Here is a 23,461-nt window from a genome sequence, read left to right on the forward strand (position 1 = left end):
CTTCTATGTCTTGCTAGGGTGAAACATGGAGATTGATGGCTGCAGGCTGGACCAGCTTTGTGTTCTCAGGGTCACGGTGCTTGGTCCTTGCTAGATCTCATTTGCTAATGTTTTTGAGGTATTTGCATCCATGTTCGTCGGGAACACAGCTGCACTATACAATCCAGTAATCTCTGGCTTCGTGTGCTACATAAACTTAAATATAAATGGATTAAATTATTGCATAAAATTAAAAATTGGTTTCTTCACTTACAGTAGTCCTATTTCAAGAGCTCGAGAGCCACATTGGACAATGCAGTTATTTCCACTATGGGAAGAAGTTCTACTGGACAGCATATTTCCAGTTTCCTTTTCTTGCTTTGCTTGCTTTTTTTTTTTTTTTTTTTCTTTTTGTAAATTTTTTTGCCTGGTTTGCTGTTGGTGTAATGCTTGCCTGAAGAATGAACTGAAAAGTCTTTTCTCCTTTCCTATTTCCTGGAAGTGTCCGCGTAGATCTAGAGACAGGGAAATATGGTCTGTCTTGGGGGATGTTTTGTGTGCACTAGAAAAATCTGCACGTTCTCTTGTTGGGTGGCGTGTTTTAGCCGTGTCGGCTGGGTAGGGTTGGTTGATCACATTGTTCGAGGTTCACATCCCTGCTTATTTTCTTCCTACCTGTCCTAGCAAGGAGCACCAAGCACTCATCTCCCCCGACCTTGTGCATTCGTCTATTTCAGTTGTGTCTGTCTTCCCTGCGGATATTTTGTTTTATTTATTTATTTATTTAAAATGTTTTTTTTTTCTTGAAGATTTTATTTATTTATTTGACAGACAGAGATCACAAGCAGGCGGAGAGGCAGGCAGGAGGAAGCAGGCTCCCCGCTGAGCAGAGAGCCCGATGTGGGACTCGATCCCAGGACCCTGAGATCATGACCTGAGCCGAAAGCAGAAGCTTTAACCCGCTGAGCCACCCAGGCGCCCCGCTGTGGATATTTTGAAACTCTTGTGTGTGTATATAGATAGGTAGGAGGGTTGTGTTTTGTTGGTAAACCGATCCCTGCATTGTTATGCAACTGTTTGCCTTCCCCAGAGGGTCTAAACCTGTGCCCTGAGTTTGCTGCCCCGGTCCATGGGCTTGAGGTTTTAGAGCTGTTGGGGAGAAGGTTCTGGATGTGGGCTTCTGCACTGACCCCAGCAGCCTGGGTTCAGTCTGAGTGTGAACCGCCAAGGACCGCTCTTCCTAGCGTTGTACCCAGCTTCTGACCTTTGTCTCCAGGCACCCACTGGACGTCTGCAGAGAAAAGAGGGGAGGAGCCTGTCCTTCATGGGTGCTCAGGCCATCAGGTCTCCCTGTTCCCCGGGATGTTGGACGTGTTTAACGAACACCTTGACGAACATTAAGTTTTCGCAGCTTGTCCGCCTTTGTATTGTCATCGAGTTGGGAGAGAAACGCTCCTTCCAGCTCGCTACATCCTGGGTGGAAGCGAAACTCTACGTGATTGATAATTTAATAGCTTTTTTGTTCTAAAAGTGTTTTGGCAAATTCCCAGTTTAAAAAAAAAAAGAGGTCATTTCAGTATTCAATGAAAAGTATGCTTTAATTAAAAATGGAAAGGATTTCAGTTTGGGGAATGCGAGGACGGATTCATTAGTGCTGTTAAAGGGTGCATAATTTCCGAGCAGTATTTTGCAAGCCAGGTTTTAACCCAGAGAAGGAATTTTTGGAGCTAACTTAATAAGGCACTGGAAAGCAGGTTTCTTCAAAAACTGCTGATAAACCTTTCCCCGGCACGGTATCATTTGTTTAATTGCAATTTTGCCATAATGGCATCGCTCTGGCCAAAGGTATTGTCCTATTAGGTGGTATATGCCTGTCCTTTGCCTTGGCAGGTCCTCAGGTACAAATTTTTTTTTTTTTTATAGAGCGCCCTCCCTTTCAATAATTAAACCTCATGTTCAGTGTGTGGTTCGGGCATAGAGATCACAGGGAAAGAGAATTAGCATGCAGGTAAGGCTCAGAAGGGGTGAGGACTAAGAGTTACAGAGAAGAGTGTGTTGCTTAATAAGGATAAAAAAGCAGCTTTTACTTTATATAGAGTCGTTAATTAGAGTCAGGGGCCCAGGAGTGAAGGCCATGTTTCTAGGAAAGGGTTTCTTTCTATTTCTGGGACTTGTCAGCCAACCAGGTCTTAGGGATGGCACACAGGCCATTGATTAATTAATTTCCTTTTTCCTTTTTTTTTTTTTAGTATTTATTTATTTGTGAGAGGGAGTGAGGTGGGGAGGGGCAGAGGGAGAGGGAGAGAGAAACCCCAGCAGACCTCGTACTCAGTGTAGAGCCTGATGTGTGACTCGATCTCACGACCCTGGGATCAAGACCTGAGCCGAAAGCAAGAAGTGGATGCTTAGCCCGATGAACCACGCAGGCACCCTTAATTTAGTTTTTCTTAAGGAATGCTGACTCTGGAAGAGTCCAGCTGGGTATCGTGGAAGGAGCTTTTGGGATATCTCTGCGGACACCAGTCCCATTGTGCACTATGTGAAATGGTGTCTCTGCCCTGGGGCTGGGTTGAGACAAACGTGCGTGTTAATGCTGGTGTTTCTCCTGTGTGACCTTGGGCAGGTCATTTAACGTCTCTGACCTTCAGTTTACTCACCAGGGAAATGGGCTGATAATCCTTATGTCTCCGCGTTATTTGGTGGATGAAGTGCTAAGACCTATAAAACACTTGACACGAGGCATGACACTTAGTAAGTGCCTGGTCAGTGAGACTTCCCTTCCCCGTTCCCCCTTCAGAGCTGTGCCATGAAGGGGACATGAAGCTGGCTGTCCACCAAACCCTGGCCCCAGCCTCTTGATTTTATGAGAATGCACCATTTTCCATTGGCAGTTTTAGGAACCTGGAGGCACTTTTGTTGAATGGATTGAATTTCGCCTTATGCTCTAAAGGTGATTTCATTGTGGGGGGTATGATTTTACAAATGTTTAATAATCGGGAGGGATACAAACTGTAAGAGACTCTTAATCTCACAAACGAACTGAGGGTTGCTGGCAGGGGGTAGGGAGAGGGGGGTGGGGTTATGGACATTGGGGAGGGTAGGTGCTATGGTGAGTGCTGTGTAGTGTGTAAGCCTGACTATTCACAGACCTGTACCCCTGGGGCAAATAATACATTTTATGTTAATAAAAATAATTAACAAAAAAAAATCATTTCCTTTGTACAGCTTAGAGATTGGAGCGGCTGTCCCCTTGGCGGATCGCTGTGGCTGGCTCTCTCCCTCCGTGAGCGCTAAGCTTTATGCCTCTGGGGCCAGGGATTCCAAAAGGCTTGGTTCTCCTGCTTTAACAGTTTATTAAATTAGCTAAGATGGTCTGGGTCACCCTGACCTAGGTCTAAATCATGGCTTTGCTGATTCCTAGCTGTCGTGGCCAATGTGAATTCCTTTTTGTGAGTCTCTGTTTTCTTGGTGACTACCCGGAAGAGGGTTATCTTTCCTACTTCATAGGGCTGTGATATTCAGTGAGATCACACACTTAGAAATATTTCTACGATCACACACTTAGAAATGTTTCTGTGAACAGTTTATTGACTACTAAGTATTGACTGGCTCGGGGCTAAGCACCTTATATAGACTGTGCACTTTAATGACCATCCCAACTGTGTAAGATAGGGGATATTATTTTTTTAAAATAGATTTTATTTATTTATTTGTCAGAGAGAGAGAGCGAGTGATCACACAAGCAGGCAGAGTGGCAGGCAGAGGTGGAGAGAGAAGCAGGCCCCCTGCCGAGCAAGGAGCCTGATGCGGGACTCAATCCCAGGACCCTGGGATCATGACTTGAGCTGAAGGCAGCGGCTTAACCGACTGAGCCACCCAGACATCCCAGATAGGGGATATTATTGTTCCCACTTTACTGGAGAGGAGGCTGGGCTCTGGAGTAGCCAGGAGGTGGTGATGATGGGACATGAACCCGCTCCACGCTCCTAACCCTGTGACTCTGCTCCCTTTCAATTCCTTTATTTTCTGCTTCTCTCCCCAGACGAGGCAATTTAGAAAGAACTGTTGGTATTTGGTGACATATTTGTGGATCGCATGCCTAATACTGCCTTCTGAGAATGCTTTGGGAGCTTTTCAGCTACGCTCAGGTTGGCGAAAGCAGCACAAGATATTTTGGGGACAAACTCCCGAAATGGTCACTCTTAACTCCCCGGTATCTTAGGCATTTGAAACCTTAAGGTCTGTAAGCCTTCCTTCTGCAGGGGGCAAGGACTCTGGGAGCTGAGCAGACAATCGTACCACGTTTCTCACAGACCAGAGGAAAGATTGATTTTCCAGGGGAACAGAATGACCAGCAGGAACTCTGTCTGAGGCCTTTCCTCTTTGAAATCATGTCTGAAGTTCATTCTTTAGATCAAGGTTGATAAATGGAGGGGTGTGCCCTAGATAGGAAAATGACCCTGTGGGCTGAATCTGATCGTTCTGCACTTGGCCTGCAGTCTAGCAAGAAGAGATGACATTTTGTCCTAATTTTTCTTACGATTTTCCGTCAGGTTCTAATGAGCACACAGCTTGGGCTGTGAAGAGAAGCAGACACTTACTCCTTCAGCCTCCGGAAGACGGTCTGCTAGAGAAGGTACCTCGGGAAGGGTTTATCTGCATGGCACTGACTCCAGGAGTTGTATCTATAATGGAATCTATAAGTGTGTTTTTGACAATCTTGAGATTTTTCTCCAAAACCATGTATTGAAGAGGAGTGCTTAGTTTCGACATGCTGGCCCCTGACTCCAGCCAGAGCACCTCATCCATCATTAGCAAGGGAATTTTTTTTCCCCCCAGATAGAGTAACGTGTAGTCTTTCTTGAGTCACCTGTTAAAAGACCTATGTTACCCACATGACACAGCCAGGTTGGTGATACGGAGATACACGAGAATGTTCTTTATATGAGATTTCTTTCTTGTTAAAAAAAAAAAAATCTAGTTGATGAGTAAGGCCTTAAGCATCTTATATCATTGTGGGGCACCTGGCGGGCCCAAAGGGGTAGAGCACGTGAACTTGATCTCAGGGTGGTAAGTTTGAGTCCCCCATTGGGTGTAGAGATTACTTAAAAAATACAAAATAATTAAAAAAAAAAAACCTTAAGTAATTATACCACCACACAAAGGAGCGGTAGAGCCTTTTCAGAGAAATGGGCCTCTCCAGGATAAAGCGCCAACCCTTTTCTGTTTCTCCTTAATATACACTCCTGGCTCGTGTAGACCGTTGGTGAAAGATGAGTAGAAATAAAATGTCCTTGAAACTCTTTCAAATTTGTAGGCACAAATGGGTCGCTCTATCTTGTAAGCTTATTTTAGCCCAGCTCTTTGTATATATCCTTTAGAATACTTACAACTCGGAAAAATCGGTATTACTTACTCCACTTTATAAATTCGGGAGGGGAGGCTGCAAAGGGGTAAGTAAATTACTTACTATCGTGCAGCTAGTCTGTTGTGGGATCTGGCCTCTGTCTGAAGGATTCAGAGCTTCTGCCCATCCTGTTCCTCTATAACCACTAGAGGGTATCGTGAAAGAAAAACAGAGAAAGACTCTGTTCCTTTTTTTTCAGTACTTTATGTACAGTTAAGGATCTGAGCCCTAACCATCATAATAAAAAGGCTTAAATTCACAGAGAACTTACTGTGTGTCAGGATCTCTGCTAAACTCTTTACATAGACTTTCTCATTTAATTCTCTCAGAACGACCCCATGAAGTACATAGTACCGCTATTCCAAATTGACAGGTGATGTTAAGTAGCTTCCTTCCTACGGTGAGCTTCAAACCCAAACAGTCTGGCTCGAGAGTCCATTCTTTGAACCGCCCTCCCTTCCGAAGACTGCCGATCTGGGACACAGATGGTTCAGAAGACGTTTCCGTTGAAGTCAGGCTAAGTAAGGGGTCAGGCCAGGTGGATAGAATCAATGGCAGCCGCAGTTAGGGAGTTCGGGGTCCAGGCAATGATAGGTGGTAAGGTGCCCGTGGCCGCAGAACTTTCAGAACAACGGAGAGCTGCCCGGAGAGTCGTTCTTACGGTTGGACTAAGTCAGGTAGACCTGTCATCCTTACAGAAGGTTCGTGTCCTCTGCTCACTCTCTTTATCGTTAATTGACCTTCCTTCCTTTCCCGCTTGGCTCAGCTCCTCAGAATTCATGGAATCATTTTCAGTTCCCTCAGGAGCTCTGGGCGGGGGGGGGGGGGGGGGGGGGTCTGTGGTTGGTGTGACCAATGGTTTGAGCCTTCACAGAGTTCTAGAACATCCAACAGGGCGGTCGGGGATGCATGGTGGTTGGAGAGGGTGGCGGGGGTAGAAGGTAGAATTCTCCACTCCCTTAACCCATTTTCTTCTAATTCACAGTATGGTTAAAACTTGGGGCAGAGGGAAGGAAGAGGTACCAGCTTCCGCTTTTAAAATCACTAAAGTGGTAGCTAATGGGGATACATGGCCCAGCGTAGGAAATATCATTAATATTGGGTCACAATTCTATATGGTGACGGATGGTAGCTGGATTTATTGTGGCGATCCCTTTACAACGTGTATAAATGTTCAATCGCTGTATCATACCCCTGAATTAATATAATATTGTATGTCAGCTACCCATCAGATTAACAAAAGCTTCTAAAGTAAAAACCAGACCAAAACAAAAAACCAGGGCCATGGTCCTGACAATGCGAACAGTCAAAAAACAGTTCAGTTGAAAGATGCAGGCAGTGTCACAAGGATGCTCATGGTTAATTGCCAAATGGAAGGTACGGTCAGACACCACTGGAGGGTGAAAAATCATTGTAAGCTGGAGTGGTCTCAGAAGGCAATTGAAAGATGTATTTGGATAAGTGCAGATAAGAAAGGGTATTTTGGGAAAAAGTAAAGAACACAGAAAATTGCAGAGGGTGGGGAGCTGGAAAATGCTTGGTGCAGAATAAACAGGCTGGGTCTTTTTGTTTTGTTTTGTTTTGTTTCCTGGAGACCGTGTCTCATCTTTGTGTGTGATCAGATTTGATTCCTATTTTTATGTATATATGCAAAATGTGATCAGAATGGAGAAACATCGGGTACGGCTTCCAGGCCATGGGGGCGCTGATCTGGATACACAAGGGCTCATGCACCTCCTTAGCCAGACAGCTCTATTAACACTGGATTTCTGCTACAATTATAAAGCATTGCAGGAGATGAGCTGTGCAGTAACATTCCTCCCCAAGTAACCAGGGGGCCCAGGGAAGCTGGATTGTCATTGGTTGGAGACAAATGACAGTGATCCCTTGAGATATAATGTGCGGGAAAGATACATTCCTATTATGAGGCTGTCATTGTGAAGGTTCCTTCTTGTTCCCAGCTCAGACAGAGGAGGGAGACAAGGTACCATGTTAACAGGACTGAGATTTCACCCAGAGTACGGAAAGATCCGATCCCTGCCATGTCCAGAATACCATCCTTGGGGATTGGATCACATTAAATGCTTTAGGGAATGAAACACTGGATTTTCAAGAGAAGAAATCGGTCCAATTCTGATGGATCGGGCAAGGCTTGGTGATGACATTTAATTTGCCCTTTCTTTGAAAGAGACCACGAAATCCATGGTCTGTTACAGAGGGTTCCCAAGTGGAATTCTTGGGTTCTGACCATTTTTAGGGATCCATTGGCTGGGGAAGAATGCAGGTAATGAGGAAAAGTGGACATACATTTTTCTTAGGCTTTATGTGATGTGTGCTGGGAAACAGAGGGTTATGTCCGTTCAGTCTGGGTCACTGGGAAGTGTGGGAGTATATCTGTACATGTGAACATATAGATGTTGGTACCTCAATTGGTGAATATTAAGATACTCACCCTTGGCCAAGCAGTCATCCCGGTTATTCCCATACCTGACGCCTTCTGCTCGGTAAAGCAGCAGATTGGTATATAGGAAAGCGTAGGAGCTTTAGCATTAGAGAGATCTGGGGTCACGTCCCAACTCAGCCACTTTCTAGCAGTGTGACCTTGAGCAAATTACTTAACCTCTCTGAGCCTTACTTTTCTATATCTTTTTTTTTATTGTGTTATGTTAGTCACCATAAAATACACCATTAGTTTTTGATGCAGTGTTCTAACGTTGTTTATGCACCACACCCAGTGCTCCATGCAATCCGTGCCCTCCTTAATACCCACCACCAGGCTCACCCAACCCCACCCCTCTCCCCTCCAAAACCCTCAGTTTGTTTCTCAGAGTCCACAGTCTCTCATGCTTCATCTCCCCCTCCATTTCCCCCAATTCACTTTTCCTTTCCTTCTCCTAATGTCCTCTGTGTTATTCCTTATGCTCCACAAATAAGCGAAACCATATGATAATTGACTCTCTCTGCTTGGCTTATTTCACGCAGCATAATCTCCTCCAGTCCCATCCATGTTGATACAAAAGTTGGGTATTCATCCTTTCTGATGGCTGCGTAATATTCCCTTGTGTATATGGACCCCATCTTCTTTATCCATGCACCCGTTGAAGGACATCTCGGCTCTTTCCACAGTTTGCGAGCCTTGTTTTTCTTAGCTGTTCAATGGGGACACGAATCACTAATCCTTTCTGCAAAGCCCTTAGAATGGTGCCTGACATATATGAAACGGTCAAAAACGTTCATCACATTTTCCCGCATTACGATGTAAGCCGTTTTGCCCTTACTTCCTGGGTGAGATGGACACTTCTTGCTATTTTCTTCCAGTATCTTTTGCCTCCTTTTCCGTTAATATCATTTAGATTTTCCTTCAAAAAAAAAAAATCACCTGTTCCCCCTTTTCGGTTCACGTGGCTTGGGTAGAGAGCTTCCCTTGCTGCACAGGTAGACGCTTCTTCATCGGTCATGGGATTCCATTTTCTCGCCCACAGCGATCAGTGCAGGGGTGGACATGGGACCTAAAATGGGCCAGTGAAACTCGAGAGCCTAGTACGTTCCTGGTTCTTTCAGGAAGGAAAGACTCTATTCCTCTGATGTTGCTAAGAATGCATTAGATGGTTCTTCAAAAAGTTACACATGGAATTACTCCATGACCCAACCGTTCTACTCCCAGGTGTATACGGAAGAGAACTAAACAGGTGTTCAAACAAAAACTGAGGCGTGAATGTTCACAGCAGCGCTGTTTGCAGTAGCCCAAAGGGGAAAACAACTCAAATGTCTATCAGTTGATGAACAGATAAGCAAAATATGATCTATCCATATGATGGAATAGTATTCACCCGTAAAGGAAAGAAGTTCTGATGCGTGCCACACCAGGGATGAACCCGCAAAATACTTAGTGACAGCTTTGGCGACACCCACCTCCTGCTGAGGGGGAAAAAAACTCTGAGAAAACTCTCAAAACAAGGAGATGGAAATTGTTTCCAGGGTCAGACAGCTCCACTCTCCCCACAAAAGGAAAGGCAAGAAGCTCTTTGAATCCCACTCTCCATCATTTCCTCCCCATGAGCTCACTGATAAGGCCCAGCTCACATGCTCTTTTTCCAGAAAGACTTCAGAGGTGAACGTAGTCATTCCTGGCCTTAGGGAGAAATATTTTTATTTTTGTAAACGTCTGTTTCTCCTATGGGATGTGAGGTCTGCTGGTGGCAGAGACCGTGTCTGGTTCTTATTTATACCCCTCCCCTGTGGAGCCTGCTACCGTGCCTGCCGCACGAAGTGTTTGCTCCGGGAATGCTTAATTTGAAGGGAAGAGTGGGTCCTGACTGTGTGCCAGAGTTAAATATAACTGCCTTTTCTGTCTAGTTTTGTTTAGCACTTAGTGTGCTTCTTTAAAGTTTCAAAGTATGGACTAAACGTAAATGATAGCTATATGTAAATGTGCCTAGACCTAGACCTACACCTACCTTTATAGCCCGTACCTACACCTGTATCTGCGTGTGTCTGTACATCCAAGTCTATGTCCAAAATCTGTCTCATACCGTCTGTCTGGTGCAGTGCTACCCAGGGAAAGAGAGATCCTTCCTTGTCTATGAAACCCTCTGTACCATTGAACTTGACCCACAAGCGCAGGAATCATTGACTATTACTGTTCTGCATATCCCAGAGGTCCCTGAATTCTTGTAGTACCTCCTGCAGTGGAAACTTCCATTGGCATCTTCAGCTATAATAATAATGATAATAAAGATAATGTCAGCTCCCTGTTACTGTGCATTTGCTTTGAGCCAGGATCTCTGAGTTCTTCCCCTACATAATTTCGTTCAGCCCACGCAACGGTCTTCTGTGCCAGGCTCTGTGGTCATCCTCATTCTACCGATCCGTGAGGCCGAGGGGCGGTGCAGCCACTTGCCCAAGGTCACGCGTTCCAGCTCAGGGCCGAAGCAGCGTTCCAACCCCTCTGAGCTCCTGCTCCGTGTTCCTGGCCAGCGTCCCCAAGTTACACCCGTTTCCAGTTTGGCTTTTTTTTTCTCGCCTTGCCCTCTCATGTCCCCTGGTTCTCTGAGCCTGTGACCGTTGCCAGATGGGAAATTCTGCTGGTGGTGGACGGTTTGCTTTCCCTCGCACCTCCTGCTCTGTACCACCTGCCTCCTGAGAACAGCATCTGTGGGGTCTGCGTGGTGCCCGGACGTCCCCTCTTCAGGCACATGTCTGTCTGGTTTCCTGTCATTCTAGAAGGGGTTCGGTGTGGGGGCATTTCTGATTTGGTAACTTCATGAAGCCCGAGGGGGTGGGAGTGGTCACGAGTTCTTGTCCTCGTCGCCCCCTGGTATGCGTGGCGATGTGCGTGCTGGAACCCCCGGCCCCCGTTCTCTGGGGACAACGTGGGAGATGACACAGATGGGACAGAACCCGCTCCCCTTCAGAATCCATTGCCAGGCCTTACCATCGGTCATCATTGTAGCGACAGTCTCAAATATAGAAGCCCATTTTCCTTAGAAACTGGACTCAGTAGCCCAATCCCGCATTCCTGAGCTCTTGGCAGTGGGGGTGGGGGGGGGCAACTGTGCAGGGAAAGGAACTGAGTGAAGCCCCTGGGCCAGTCTGGGCTGATGTGGCTTCGGAGGCATCCCTTGCTGTCCCCCTGGAGACTGTGGCCCTCAGGGCTCCAAAGGAGTAGAGTTATACTGAGTTTGGCCAGTGGGAGGCACCAGCGGGGTGTTCTCGTTACCCCCTGTCGCAGCTCTGCAGTGACCGTGTCCCTTCTGTGGCTCCAGATCCTGTAGCACAGGCCCAGCTTTTGCTCTGGGCTCCAGTAACACCCATTGTCCCTTTGTCCCTTGTCCTAGGTGTCGCGGTATGTTCTTCTGTCTACTCCCCTCTGGCAGGAGACCAGGGCTGGGATGAAACCGGTGCGGCTGAGTTACATTTCTGTGGGACCGGATTCCGTCTTTATTTTTAAAAAACTGGATTTTTTTCATCATGCATCTTTTTTTCCCCTTGCATGACACTAGACTTTTCAAGGTATTGCCTTAAAGGAGGATCGCCTCAGTGTCTCATTTGGCACCTGGGTCCTCTGCTGTCTCTACAGCCAGTTCCCTGCACCGAAATCCTGCTGTTGGAAGTACTCACAACATTTCTCTTCCCGGTTAGGTACTGATAGCAAGTGCCTTACACAGGTTCTGCCTTACGTAGCTTCGTGAGGTAGGGATTAGTATCCCCTCATTTAACATATGAAGGAAGATGCCCAGAAGCCTTCACTCTCCGGCCAGTGTGCCTGAGCTCTGATGGGACAGAAATGGATCTCCAACCCAGGTCTTTGGGACTACAGAATCTTCACTCTGAACCATTAAGCTCCGAGGTTTTATTATGTATAATTTCAAAGGACTCATCTAAGAACAGAAATCCCTTTTGATAAGGAGGAAACCTTTTGATTATGGAGACGTCTCTTAAGAAAGGAGACTCTCTGGGCTCTTTCAAACTTGAAATTTATATGAGGAGAATATAAGCGTGTGAAGACGGGGGATATCAGGATGAAACTGGGCAGGTTCATATGCTTCTCGGAGCTGATTCGTCTCCAGAAATCCCCAGGAAATATCACTTGTCTCATTTTCCTTCAATCCTTTTGTCTGAGTTTGAGCTGAGAAGGTTTTTTTTTTCCCCCCCTTTTTCTTTGTAAATTCTCTTGATTTTGGTTATGTAACAGGCCCAGGCAATTGCCTTTGCTGAACAAAAGTCTCAAATGAATAGATATCAACGGTAATACCAGTAATTAACAGTTTCTCTCGGCACTGCATGTCTGCAACTGCTTTTATTGATTTATTTTGACTCCGTTCCATATAGGACAATTTTTCAGCTCACGCAAACATATGCTTATCTCCTTCTGGTTTTCAGCATTCTGGGCCCCCTCTTCCAGAGACTATAATTCCTCAGAACAGCTCCGACCGGGGAGCGGATGAAATGGGGTAAAGGCATGCCCACTGTAACCCTGAGGGGCTATCCGTGAGCGGCAAGAACGGGGGAACCTCTCAGCTTTGGGGTTTGATTTTCTGTATTTCCCTTCTGATCCGGTTTCATTGGGACTTGGGAGTTTGCGGAGCTGTGTGTGTGGAGAGGGAAGGAGAAGGGGAGAGGGGTCATCCGGGCGAAAGGGTAAGAGACAAAAGTGGAAGAGGGACAGCTGGTCACCAAGCTTTCCCTGACTTCATAGCTCTGGCTCCTTGCGATCAGTCCCACTGATGTAATTTTCTTTCCTTCAATGAAAGGAAAAAATGCCGAGTCTTAAAAAGGCAAGTTGTTTGGATGGCCAGCGCAAAGGGATTTCCTCGCCGGGAATGAGCCCTTTTATTCTTCGATAAAGAAACTTCAGACAACGGGTGCCTCGGTGGTGCACTTGGTTAAGGTCCCACTCTTGATTTTGGCTCAGGTTGTGACCTCAGGGTCATGAGATCGAGCCCCACATCCATTAGCACCGAGTCTGCTTGGGACTCTCTCCCTCTGCCCTTCCCCACCATCCCCTTCAAATAAGTAAATCTTAAAAACCAAAAAGAAACCTCAGATGATAGACGCAGAAACAAAGGAGGAAGAGGGAGTTGGGGAGGAAACTCATTTTATGTATTTCCAAACATTCTGTGGTGCTGTGTGCAGATGCGTTCCCCTCCACCCGCTCTGTTTTACACATACACATACGTGTGCACACACGCACACACTACGGTTGAAATCCCATGGAACATACCTACTAAACGTCCTACTCTGTAACTTGTGTTCAGATGAGTGTTGTATCATGAACCCATGTGCATGTCAATAATTATACCTATGTACTGCCCTTTTTCATGGCCAAATAAGATTCCACTGGATGGCTGTATACAAGATACTTAACCAATCACCTAGTGTTGGATATTCGATTTGTTTCTTTTCTTTGCTGGTCTGTTTTCCTTTGCAGATCTCCTTCTCTGCCTCCCCCTTTCTTCCTTCCTTCCTCTCTCCATCCTTCCTGTACAACCTTTATGAAATAAATGCCCTTGATTTTTATGCATTAACCTGAAGCATTTGCCTAGGACAGATTCTTAGGGGCTGATCGTTGGGTCAGAGGATGCCTCTCTTTTTAGGCTTCTGATATGTTCCCTACTCTGTCCTCTGATAAGATTGTACTGATGCCTATAAGAAAGGTTGCACTCTGAACTCCAGGACTTTACCATCCAGTAAGTCCTCTTTGTTGTGTTTGCACTGAGAGCTGTAGAATGGATATGGTTAACAAGGCAAGGGTGAGGGATGGTGGTAATGGTGGTGAACATTGCTGGCAGAGGAACCCACCTGAGAAAAGAGCATTTGGTAGAAGAGAGGAAGGGACCTTCAAAGAAGCCAAGTGAGCACAAAGAATGAGAAGGGGTATATTGTACAAGGTTCTCCAGTGAAACAGAACCAGGAGTATATCTATGTCTGTCTATCTGTATCTGTATTTATCTATCTAGAGAGATTGATGATAAGGAATTGGCTCATGTAGTTAGAGATTGGCCAGTCCCAAGATTGCAGTCAATAAGCTGGAGACCCAGGAGAGCCAGTTTCAGTCCAGGTTCAAAGGTAGGAAAGTCATGTGCTAGCACGAGAAAAGCCGGAGGCATTCCTTCTTACTCAGGGGCAGGTCAGCCCTTTTGTTCTACTCAGGCCTTCAACTGATTGGACAAGGCCCATCCACATTAGGGAGAGCAATTTGCTGGACTCTGTCTACAAAGTCATATATTAATCTCATCCAAAAATACTCTCACAGACACACCCAGAATTCTGTTTGACCAAATATCTGGCATATTGTGGCCCACTCAAGTTCACTCATAAAATCGACCATCTCGGTGGGGGGACAAGAGAGGAGATTTTTTGAGGTGAGCAGTGGAGGAGGACATGTGGACGGAAGGAGAAAAGGGGCCATATGAGGCCTTGTGGATCACATATGGGGTTTTGGTTTGAATCTTGAGAGAGGCTTCCCCACGCCCCTGAGAGGATTTCCTGAGATGACATCCCAGATAAAGAACTTACACTTAACTCCTGTCTTGGCATCTGCTTCCGGTGGGGTGTGTGTGTGTGTATGTGCCCAGCCTAAGAGAGGGGTGCCCCTGGCTCCTTCCATCAGAGTCCTGTGCAGTTTTACTGCTGCTCTTGGGGGTTGGCAGCCACTGAGGCTCTCCCGCTGGAGGTTTTTGTGATGAGCTGAGGGCCAGGACTCTCAGCAACCATTCCCTGCTCACGCTCATGACCACAGAGCTGGGGTCCTGGGGCCTCCATGGGCAGAGCATGGAAGCCTTGCTTGCAAGGCATTTCTGCTCGAGGCAGGATGTGATGGTGGTACTCACCAGCATGCCGGCCACAGTGCCCATACCATATGCGGTGCTGAAGGATTAATCGCTAGCCCCTGCCAATTCCCGGATAACACACCTGCCTTCTCTTTGCCTCTGTCACTTCTGCTGGCCTGTGGATCCCCGTGACGGCATCAATAATTCATACGATAACCAAAGCACCGGGATCCTGGCGTGCTTTCCAACAGTCAACCAGATTCTGGCTTCCTTCCTGCCTTCTGGGTCAGGGATGGCATTCTGCTTTCCTGAACCGCAGGTGGCATCAGGTGAAGAATTATCTTCGGGCTAGACACTTGCTGTCATTTCCCAAGGATGCAGCACTGGGGATGCGAATTAAATGCTCGTAATTAGAAGGCACCTTTCTGCCAGGCTTCTTTAGGGAAAATTTCCTCCTCACTCTCTCTCATATTCCCATGGTGACGAGGAGGGGGAAATTCATATCTGGCAGCAGGCAGTGGTATCAGAAATAATGGCTTGAGGCCCCAGGAAGATATAATCAATATTTACCTGCTGAGAGGTCCCATGATGGGAAAGAAATTGTCTCTCTTCCCCACTGCATACGTCCCAGTTTGGTGTCCTGCTTTCTTTATATATTTGGCAGAAGGGAGTATCTTGGTTTTTCAGGGAGAGAGGGGGGGAAAAAAAGGAAAAAAAACAAACCCGTGAAGCCATTACATCGTCAGCATGTATAAGATAATCCATTACTGAGGGACAGGGAGCGCCACATATCCGAGCAGGTCTGCCGGTTCTCTGCCTGCCTTCCAGCGTTTGTGTGCAAACAGTTGCTGTATGGAACGTATTCTGCCTTCCTGCCTACCACCCCTTCCTTGCCCAGAAAAATGATAATTGATGACAATTTTTTCGTTATCTGAGTCACCTCCCTGGAGGTGTCCTGCAGGAAAAGGAAAACATACGTGGGTTGATCACGTTTCTCTGGACCGTTTTATCGTAGATCTGAAGGTGTGAGAATCGAGCTCTCCCAACGGCCCCCATGCATAGCATCTACATGATTTTATTTTTCCCCTGGCAGAAGCGCACTGGTCTGAGGTTCCAGTTGCGAGCAAAACAAGAGAATGGAGGCTAGCAAAAGGAAGTAGAAACGGATCTGTGTTTTGGAAGACTAGTCGGAAGCAAGCAGACAACGCTGGCCCGGGCTTGGCCTCAGGACCCGCCAGCCTGGGGTGTCCCCGCCGATGTGGTTGCCCCCGGATCCTGGGGATTCTGTGACTGCTCTGCAAAGCCAGCCCCAGCTGCATGAGTGTTTCTGAAGACTGATGGCTTTGTCCCCTCTGTCCAGATTCATGTTCTGGAGGGGGCACCTACCAGCTAAGCTCTATCATGCCAGCTACCCAGCTGGGTGGGGTCCGGGTATCAGGGACAAATAACACCATCTGGGTTGGGGAGTCTCTGAAAGGACAACCTTTTCCATTACTCACCGCTTCTCCTTCCTGTGAGCACCCCCATCCCTCTCCCTCTTAATTTTCTTCCATAGCTTTTGTACTGTCTAACATGCAATTAACTTATAGAGCGTTTATTATCTTCTAGAATCTGAGATCTTACTAGAATCTAGGGCTAGAGTCTGAGCTCCTTGAGAGCAGGGATTTTGGTCTCCTTTGTTGCTAAGGCTACAGTTCCTAGAACAGTGCCTGACACAGGGTAGGCACTTAATCAGTGTACAGTGAATGAATAAATGAATGAAATGAGAGGGATGGTTTGGATGCTGGGCTGCTCCAGAAGATAAATACCCCTCACCAGAAATATTTCGCATTCATAGTGAGAGAAATGATCCCTTTCCAGAAACTACCTCTTTGTTCTTAGCAATATGAGACAGTGTGCAACTCATACACTGTGGAGAAAAATATGTATTTTTTCCCCATTACATTTTCTGCTATGCGAAGTTGAGATTTTTTCAGCCAGGGTCCACTGACCTCTGTTTGTCTCTAAAGTGAGTCGTAGAGGCCTCAGTAAGGATCCTGGAGCAGGGCCGAGTTACAGACAGGCTCTCTTCTTACTCTGGGCAGAGAATAAATGGGGAGTCTAGTTCCTCTGCTAAGATCTTTGGAGAGATGGTACCACTTGGCATGGGGCATTCAAGATGGCGGCGTCATGGGAGAGGAAGTGCAGGTCTAGCTGTCTGAGCTCCCCAACCCTGATGACGTGCTTGCAGAAGGACATCTGTTGAGCACCTCCTGGATGGCAGCCACTCTTCTAAGCACCGTGCATGTTCTGGCCCCTGGACCCCCTATGCTGTTACCCCCATATTGCTGCTGGGAGACTGGAGTACACTTGAGATTCATGTGAGCTATGTCAAGTTGCAGGGGACCTCCTCCCCCACTTTCAGAGTCCTGGAGAGGAACCCAGCTGCAACACGGTGCCAGGATAACCGCTTCTGAGGATAAGAGAGGAAAGTGCCTGTCTGAGAAGGCCCATTTTCCCTGCACGCATCAGCCCAAAGGTGGTTGTGTTGACCGGGATTTGGCACAATGGACTATCTGCATTTCCTGGGGTGGGGCGTACAATCATAAGATGCACAGAAGAGAGCAAGTTGTGATAGAAAGTTCTAGAACTGCCTATGACCACCCTGGTGGGTGGTATTACTAGAGATAATTATTATTATCTGGAATTATTAGAGATAATTTTCCCCTGCCTTTACACAGGGACTATTGAAGTTCATACCCTGCTTCTGCCCCCTGTTCACTGCCACAAAGGAAGACTACTGTTGTCTTTAACACACAGGATTTTAGGAAATACATTTTTTCTTGGCATGACATGGTGCTAATGAAGCTACACTTTTTTCCCCACAAGATTTTCCCTACAGTGGTGTAGTCATTGCAATCAAATGAACACAAACTCAAAATGTGCCTTTATTCTGGGACCAAGGAATTAATTTGAGCTGGAGAAGTATTAAGATACAGGAAAGCAGATAAGGTTGGAGGTGCCCAGTTAAATTTGAAATTGTAGATAAATAATCAGTGAATGATTTTTAAAACATAAGGCTGTCTCATGTAATATTTGGAACATGTTTATACTAAAAATCACTCATTGTTTTTCTGAAATTAAAATTTACTGGGCGTCCTATACTTTTGTTTGCTAAATCTTGCCATGCTAAGAAGGACACGGGTATTTCTTTGTCTGTGGCTCTTCCTGGCCTTGGATTAGCCTCTTTCTCCCTGGATCCTGCATAATGTGAAATCAGAAGTCATAAGAGGCTCGAGAAAATGACAAGAATTTTAAAGTCCTAAGGCATTAATTCATCCTTGACAGGAGATCTAGCCAATCTCCTTAGGTTCACTGATTTGAAACGGCAGTATTCTCCTATTTTCCGGCCCTCACTCCATTTCCCACCGAGAACCAGGATGGACTGGGAAACAATTCTTTCCATTCTTGGGGTGTTTGAGGGAAATTGTCTTCTTTGTTTGGAGGGTGCAGACGTAAGGCCTAAAGGTAGGTGTATGGTGGTTAATTCCAGTCTCCCTGTACTCAGTGCTGATTTCTTTACTAGTCGTGAATGGACAGGGACGCCTGGGTGGCACATTAGGTTACATGTGGGACTCTTGATTTTGGCTTAGGTGGTGATCTCAGGGTTGTGAGGTGGAGCCCCACATTTGGGTCTGCGCTCAGTGCGGGGTGGGGGGGGTCTGTTTGAGATTATCTCGCCCCTTTACCCTCCCCTGAAAGAGCTCACACTCTAGCTCTCTCTAAAATTAAATCTAAATCTTTAAAAAAAAAAATAGTCATGAGCAGACAGGTGCGGCTAGCAACACTGAGGAAAGACAGTCCCCCAATCTGGGGAATTAAGACAATCTTTCTCATTTCCATGTTCTAATTTGAGACATTCTTGATTTTCATTTCGGCTAATCATCAACCAGCAGTGGTACCAAACATTTTAATGCTTAAAACCTCTGCCCCCACCTCGTAGACTCTCTCAAGTAATTTATGGTGTCTCCATCTGCCCTCAACCATTGGGAAGGAAATCTCTGTTACAGGAACCTCACACGCAAGTGGAAATTCCTTTTGTAATGCAAATTACTCCTCTTCTCCATTTTATCGATGCTGTAAATTTTGCTGCTTTTGTACATTGATTTCTTTAAAAATGTTTAGTTATTTTTATTATTATTTTTAATTATTATTATTATTTATTATTTATTATTTTTTAAAAGATTATTTATTTGACAGATGGAGATCACAAGTAGGCAGAGAGGCAGGCAGAGAGTGGGGGCGGGGAGCAGGCTCCCCGCCCAGCGGAGAGCCGGATGTGGGGCTCGATCCTGGGATCATTACCTGAGCGGAAGGCAGAGGCTTAACCCACTGAGCCACCCAGGCATCCCTTATTATTATTTTTTAAAGATTATATTTATTTGTGAGAGAGCGAGCAAGCATGAAGGGGGGGAAGGGATAGAGAGAGAGAGAGAGAGTGAGTCCCAAGCAGACTCTGTGCTGAGTTCCGAGCCCCTCGGGGGCCTCCCATCTCATGACCTTGAGCTCACAACCCCAGCAGAAATCTAGAGTCGGGAGGCTTAACTGATTGAGCCTCCCAGGTTCCCCTGTCCACTGATTTTTTTTTTTTTTTTAAAGCAGTATGTTCTTGGATGTCACTGGTGTCTTCACCTTGTTTCCTCCTCCTTTCTTCTCTCCTCTCAACGTCTACCCCACCCTTCTCATTTCTGTGTTTGATCCACTTTCAAACATTGTAGCTCAGAAGCGCCGTCTTTAACTCTGGCAAACCCCGCCCCTGCCGCTCCTGGCCCCGCCCCACCCCCTGGCCCCGCCCCAAGAATCTGACCTCAGTGATCTGAGGTGGGGTCCTGTCATTGATATTCTTTACAGACTCCTCCCATGATCCTCATTATAGCTGGGCTTGAAGACCACCAACCTAGCATAGAGGTAGCAAATAGAGAACGCGAACTAAGGTCTGGACTCATCCTAGGTTTTTTTTTTTTTTTTTAAGATTTTATTTATTTATTTGACAGACAGAGATCACAGGTAGGCAGAAAGGCAGGCAGAGAGAGAGAGAGGAAGGAAGCAGGCTCCCCGCTGAGCAGAGAGCCCGATGTGGGGCTCGATCCCAGGACCCCGGGATCACGACCTGAGCCGAAGGCAGAGGCTTTAACCCACTGAGCCACCCAGGTGCCCCTGGACTCATCCTAGTTTTACCACCTGTGATATGATGTCCTTTGGCAAGTTACCACTTCTTTGAGGCTCAGTCTCCTCATCCATAAAATGGGATAATAATACCTAATAATAATACCTATTATTAGGTGGGGGTGAGGATAGAATGAGGTAATACATGTCAGATTCTTAGACCCTAGTGAGCCTTTATTAATGTTGGCTGTTATCTGAGCCAAGCGATCAGCAAAACTATGGCCCGGAGACCGAAGTGGCCCACCGCTTGCTTGTTCTTGTCAATAAAGATTTATTGGACCACTGCCGTTCCCACGTGCTTACATATTAAATATGTCACACCGGGACTGCTTCTGTGTGATAGCAGCAGAGTTCAGTAGTGCGATAAGAGACTTGTGTGGCCCACAAAGTCTACAGTATTTGCTCTGAAACTTTACAGACAAAGATGATTGTAACTTAGCAGCATAACATAAACCTGTAACATAAACCTTGTTTATGCTCTCCTGGAGTTCAGTGAAGTTTATAGTTTCGTGGGTGGAGACACCGTAACTGCTCCCGAAAATTCTAATAGAGAGGCAGTTTGGTATCATGGAGAGAGTCTGGGATTGGTTTCTTTCCGCAGATCCTCCCCAAACCAAACATTTGACCGTAAGTGACCTGCTTTTTTTTCCCTTAGAACTTCTGTTTCCTCATTTCTAAGGTGGGAGGGTGGGGCTCCATGATCTCGAAGCGTTCTTTCGGCTCTGGAATTTTCTGATTCGATCCCTGGTGTTCTGTGGAGGTCTCAAAGCATGGCTCGATCTATTCTATGGGAACTGGGCCAACAGAGTTTTCAAATTGGGGGTGATGAAACACCAGTCTTTTCTCCCTGCACAGGGTGGTTGTTCTATAGCAGATCAATGCAATTCTGAATTATAACTGGTCTTCCTTCCCCAGAGGTTCAGAGAAAGGTTCATAAATCCCTCTGTGGTAAGATGAATAACGACCTCCAGAGATAACCAGGTCCTCATCCCTGGGACCAGAGAATGTTACCTTATATGGCAGGAGAGATTTTTGCAGAAGACATTAAGAATCTGGAAATTGGAAGCATCCTGAATTATCTACTTGTGCCCTCAATGCAATCGCAAGGGTCTTTATAAGAGGAGGCAGAAGGGAGAAAGATTTTACTAGAGACGGTGATATGACGGCCTCAGCTGAGAGATGTGAAGATGCCAGGCTGCTGGCTTTGAAGGTGAAAGGAGGGACCATGAGCCAAGGAATGCTGCTGTAGAAGCTGGAAAGAGCAATTAAACGGGTTCTTCACTCCGTAAAGCCTCTGGCGGGAGCACGGCCTTGTCAATACTTTTGATTTTTGTTCCGGTGAAAGTGCTGTAGGGCTCCCGACCTTCAGAACTGTCAGAGGAAAAGTGTGTGTTGAAAAAAAGTTTGTGGTAGGTTTTGGCATAGCAGCCGTAGGGAATGAATACACCCCTCTTACGCAGGAAAAAACCTGTGCGTCCCAAGGAGGATTAGCATGTGCCTTTCTTTTTTTTTTTTTTTTTAAGATTTTATTTATTTATTTGACAGAGAGAGAGAGATATCACAAGTAGGCAGAGAGGCGGTGGGGGGCGGCGGTGCGGGGGGAAGCAGGCTCCCCGCTGAGCAGAGACCCCGATGCGGGGCTTGATCCCTGGACTCTGGGATCATGACCTGAGCCAAAGGCAGAGGTTTTAACCCACTGAGCCACCTGGGTGCCCCAGCATGTGCCTTTAAAATAAGTCTCAAAGCAGACAGAAAATTGATAAAGTTATTAGACTGGAGTAGAGGAGAGAGGGAGAGGAAAATGGAGGGAAAGCTGGATGGGCTGAGACAAAACATAGAGAGTTCTTCCCTTCCTCTTAGTTTCTGTTCATTGCTGTGGGAGGCAGATGTCTGCGATGACCCCCGTGCCCCCCCCCCAACTGGTGTTACTCCTCGGGGCAATCGCACCCCATTGAGAGCCCTTGGGACCTGTCCCTTGGTTCCAACCAACGGAATATGGCGGAAGTGATGGGACGGCACTCACATGATTACACTTCATTATCCAGTTCTCCATCATAACACACTAGAGAGAGAAAGAGAGACTCTCCTCTTGTCCCTGAAGAAGCGAACAGCCATGTGTAGGAGCGGGCCACAGTGGAGGGAACCGTGACAGGCTCTAGGATCTGAGGGCAGCCCCAGCTGACACTAGGTCTCTGTGTCATACAGCCATGAGGCAAGGGAGCTCAACCAAAATGAGCTTGGAAGCGGATCCTTCTCCAGTCAGCCTTCAAGGTGAGGTGGCAGCCCACCCCCCACGATTGCCGCCTTGTGAGACCTGCCCAAGCTGTGCTTGGATGCCTGACCCGCGCAGACTGAGAGATAATAATGTGTCTTTTAGCTGCTGCGTTTGTGGTCATTTGTTACCCGGTCATAGAAAATGAATATAATCATTGCCAATAAAACTCATCCTGGAAGTAGGCGGAGTAGATGGCTCTCCGGGTGGTTTTACCTGAAGTCTTTTACTTTCACAAAGATGACCTCCCCCGCTCCCTCCGCAGATACCCACCATGCCCATCCTCCTAGGGAGTCTTTGCTTATTTTTTTTACTTTTAAAAAATTCTGTGTATTTATTTGACAGAGACGCAGCGAGAGAGGGAACACAAGCAGGGCGACTGGGAGAGGGAGAAGCAGGCTTCTGGCTGAGCAGGGAGCCCAATCCGGGCTCGATCCCAGGACCCTGGGATCATGACCTGAGCTGAAGGCAGAGGCTTAACGACTGAGCCACCCACGCATTCCCCCCAGTGACCCTTTATAAGTGAAGATGTCTCAGATCTATTTAAGATGGAAATATTTCTGAGGGGGTGCAGAACATGGAATAGTCATTCTATTTTTAAATTTAGATTAGTTCAACTGTTTGCTAAATTCAGTAGTCAGGAGTATAGGGAATAGTACACAGGATAGTTAATTCTGACTGGGGCAAAAGGGAAGGCCAGGAGCAATCCAGGTTAAGAATAGCATTTAATATTTATGGAACATTCCTTGTGTGTCAGATACTTTGATACTTTTATGCTGACTCTTTTTCATATGTATCTTATTTAATCATCACATCAACTTTGTGGGTAGGTGCTTTGACGATCTCCAGTTTACAAATAAGGAGACTGTGGCACAGAGAGTTTGTGTAATTTGTTCTAAGTCACACAGCAATAAATAGTGATGTCTGGGAGGGACCATATGTTAGGATCCTCAAGGAGGCAGGAGATTGAAGAATGACTGTGGGTATGCAAGAAATGGGAAGGGATCTTGAGGCAGGAGGAAGGTTCTCTGAAATGGTGTAGAACCCAAGGCAGATTCTACCAGAAGGCAAACTGAGAGGCTGCTTATGAAAAAGATGGCACCTGGTTTCATTAGAGATGTCTGAAGGACTGCCGTGGGGATGACTCTGAGGCATGCCCAGGTTCATTGGGAAAGAGTGATCTTGTTTATTCGTGATGTCTGCCTTCAGCTTACAAATGAGGGAATCATAAGACTCACGGGCTGTTGGTTTGTCGTCTTTGACTTAGGGCCTCACATGGGAAAGAGCGTCTCCAGATCATTCTTAAGCAAGAACATAAAAACACCC

This window comes from Martes martes (genome assembly GCF_963455335.1).
Source record: "Martes martes genome assembly, chromosome: 18".
Taxonomy (NCBI): domain Eukaryota; kingdom Metazoa; phylum Chordata; class Mammalia; order Carnivora; family Mustelidae; genus Martes; species Martes martes.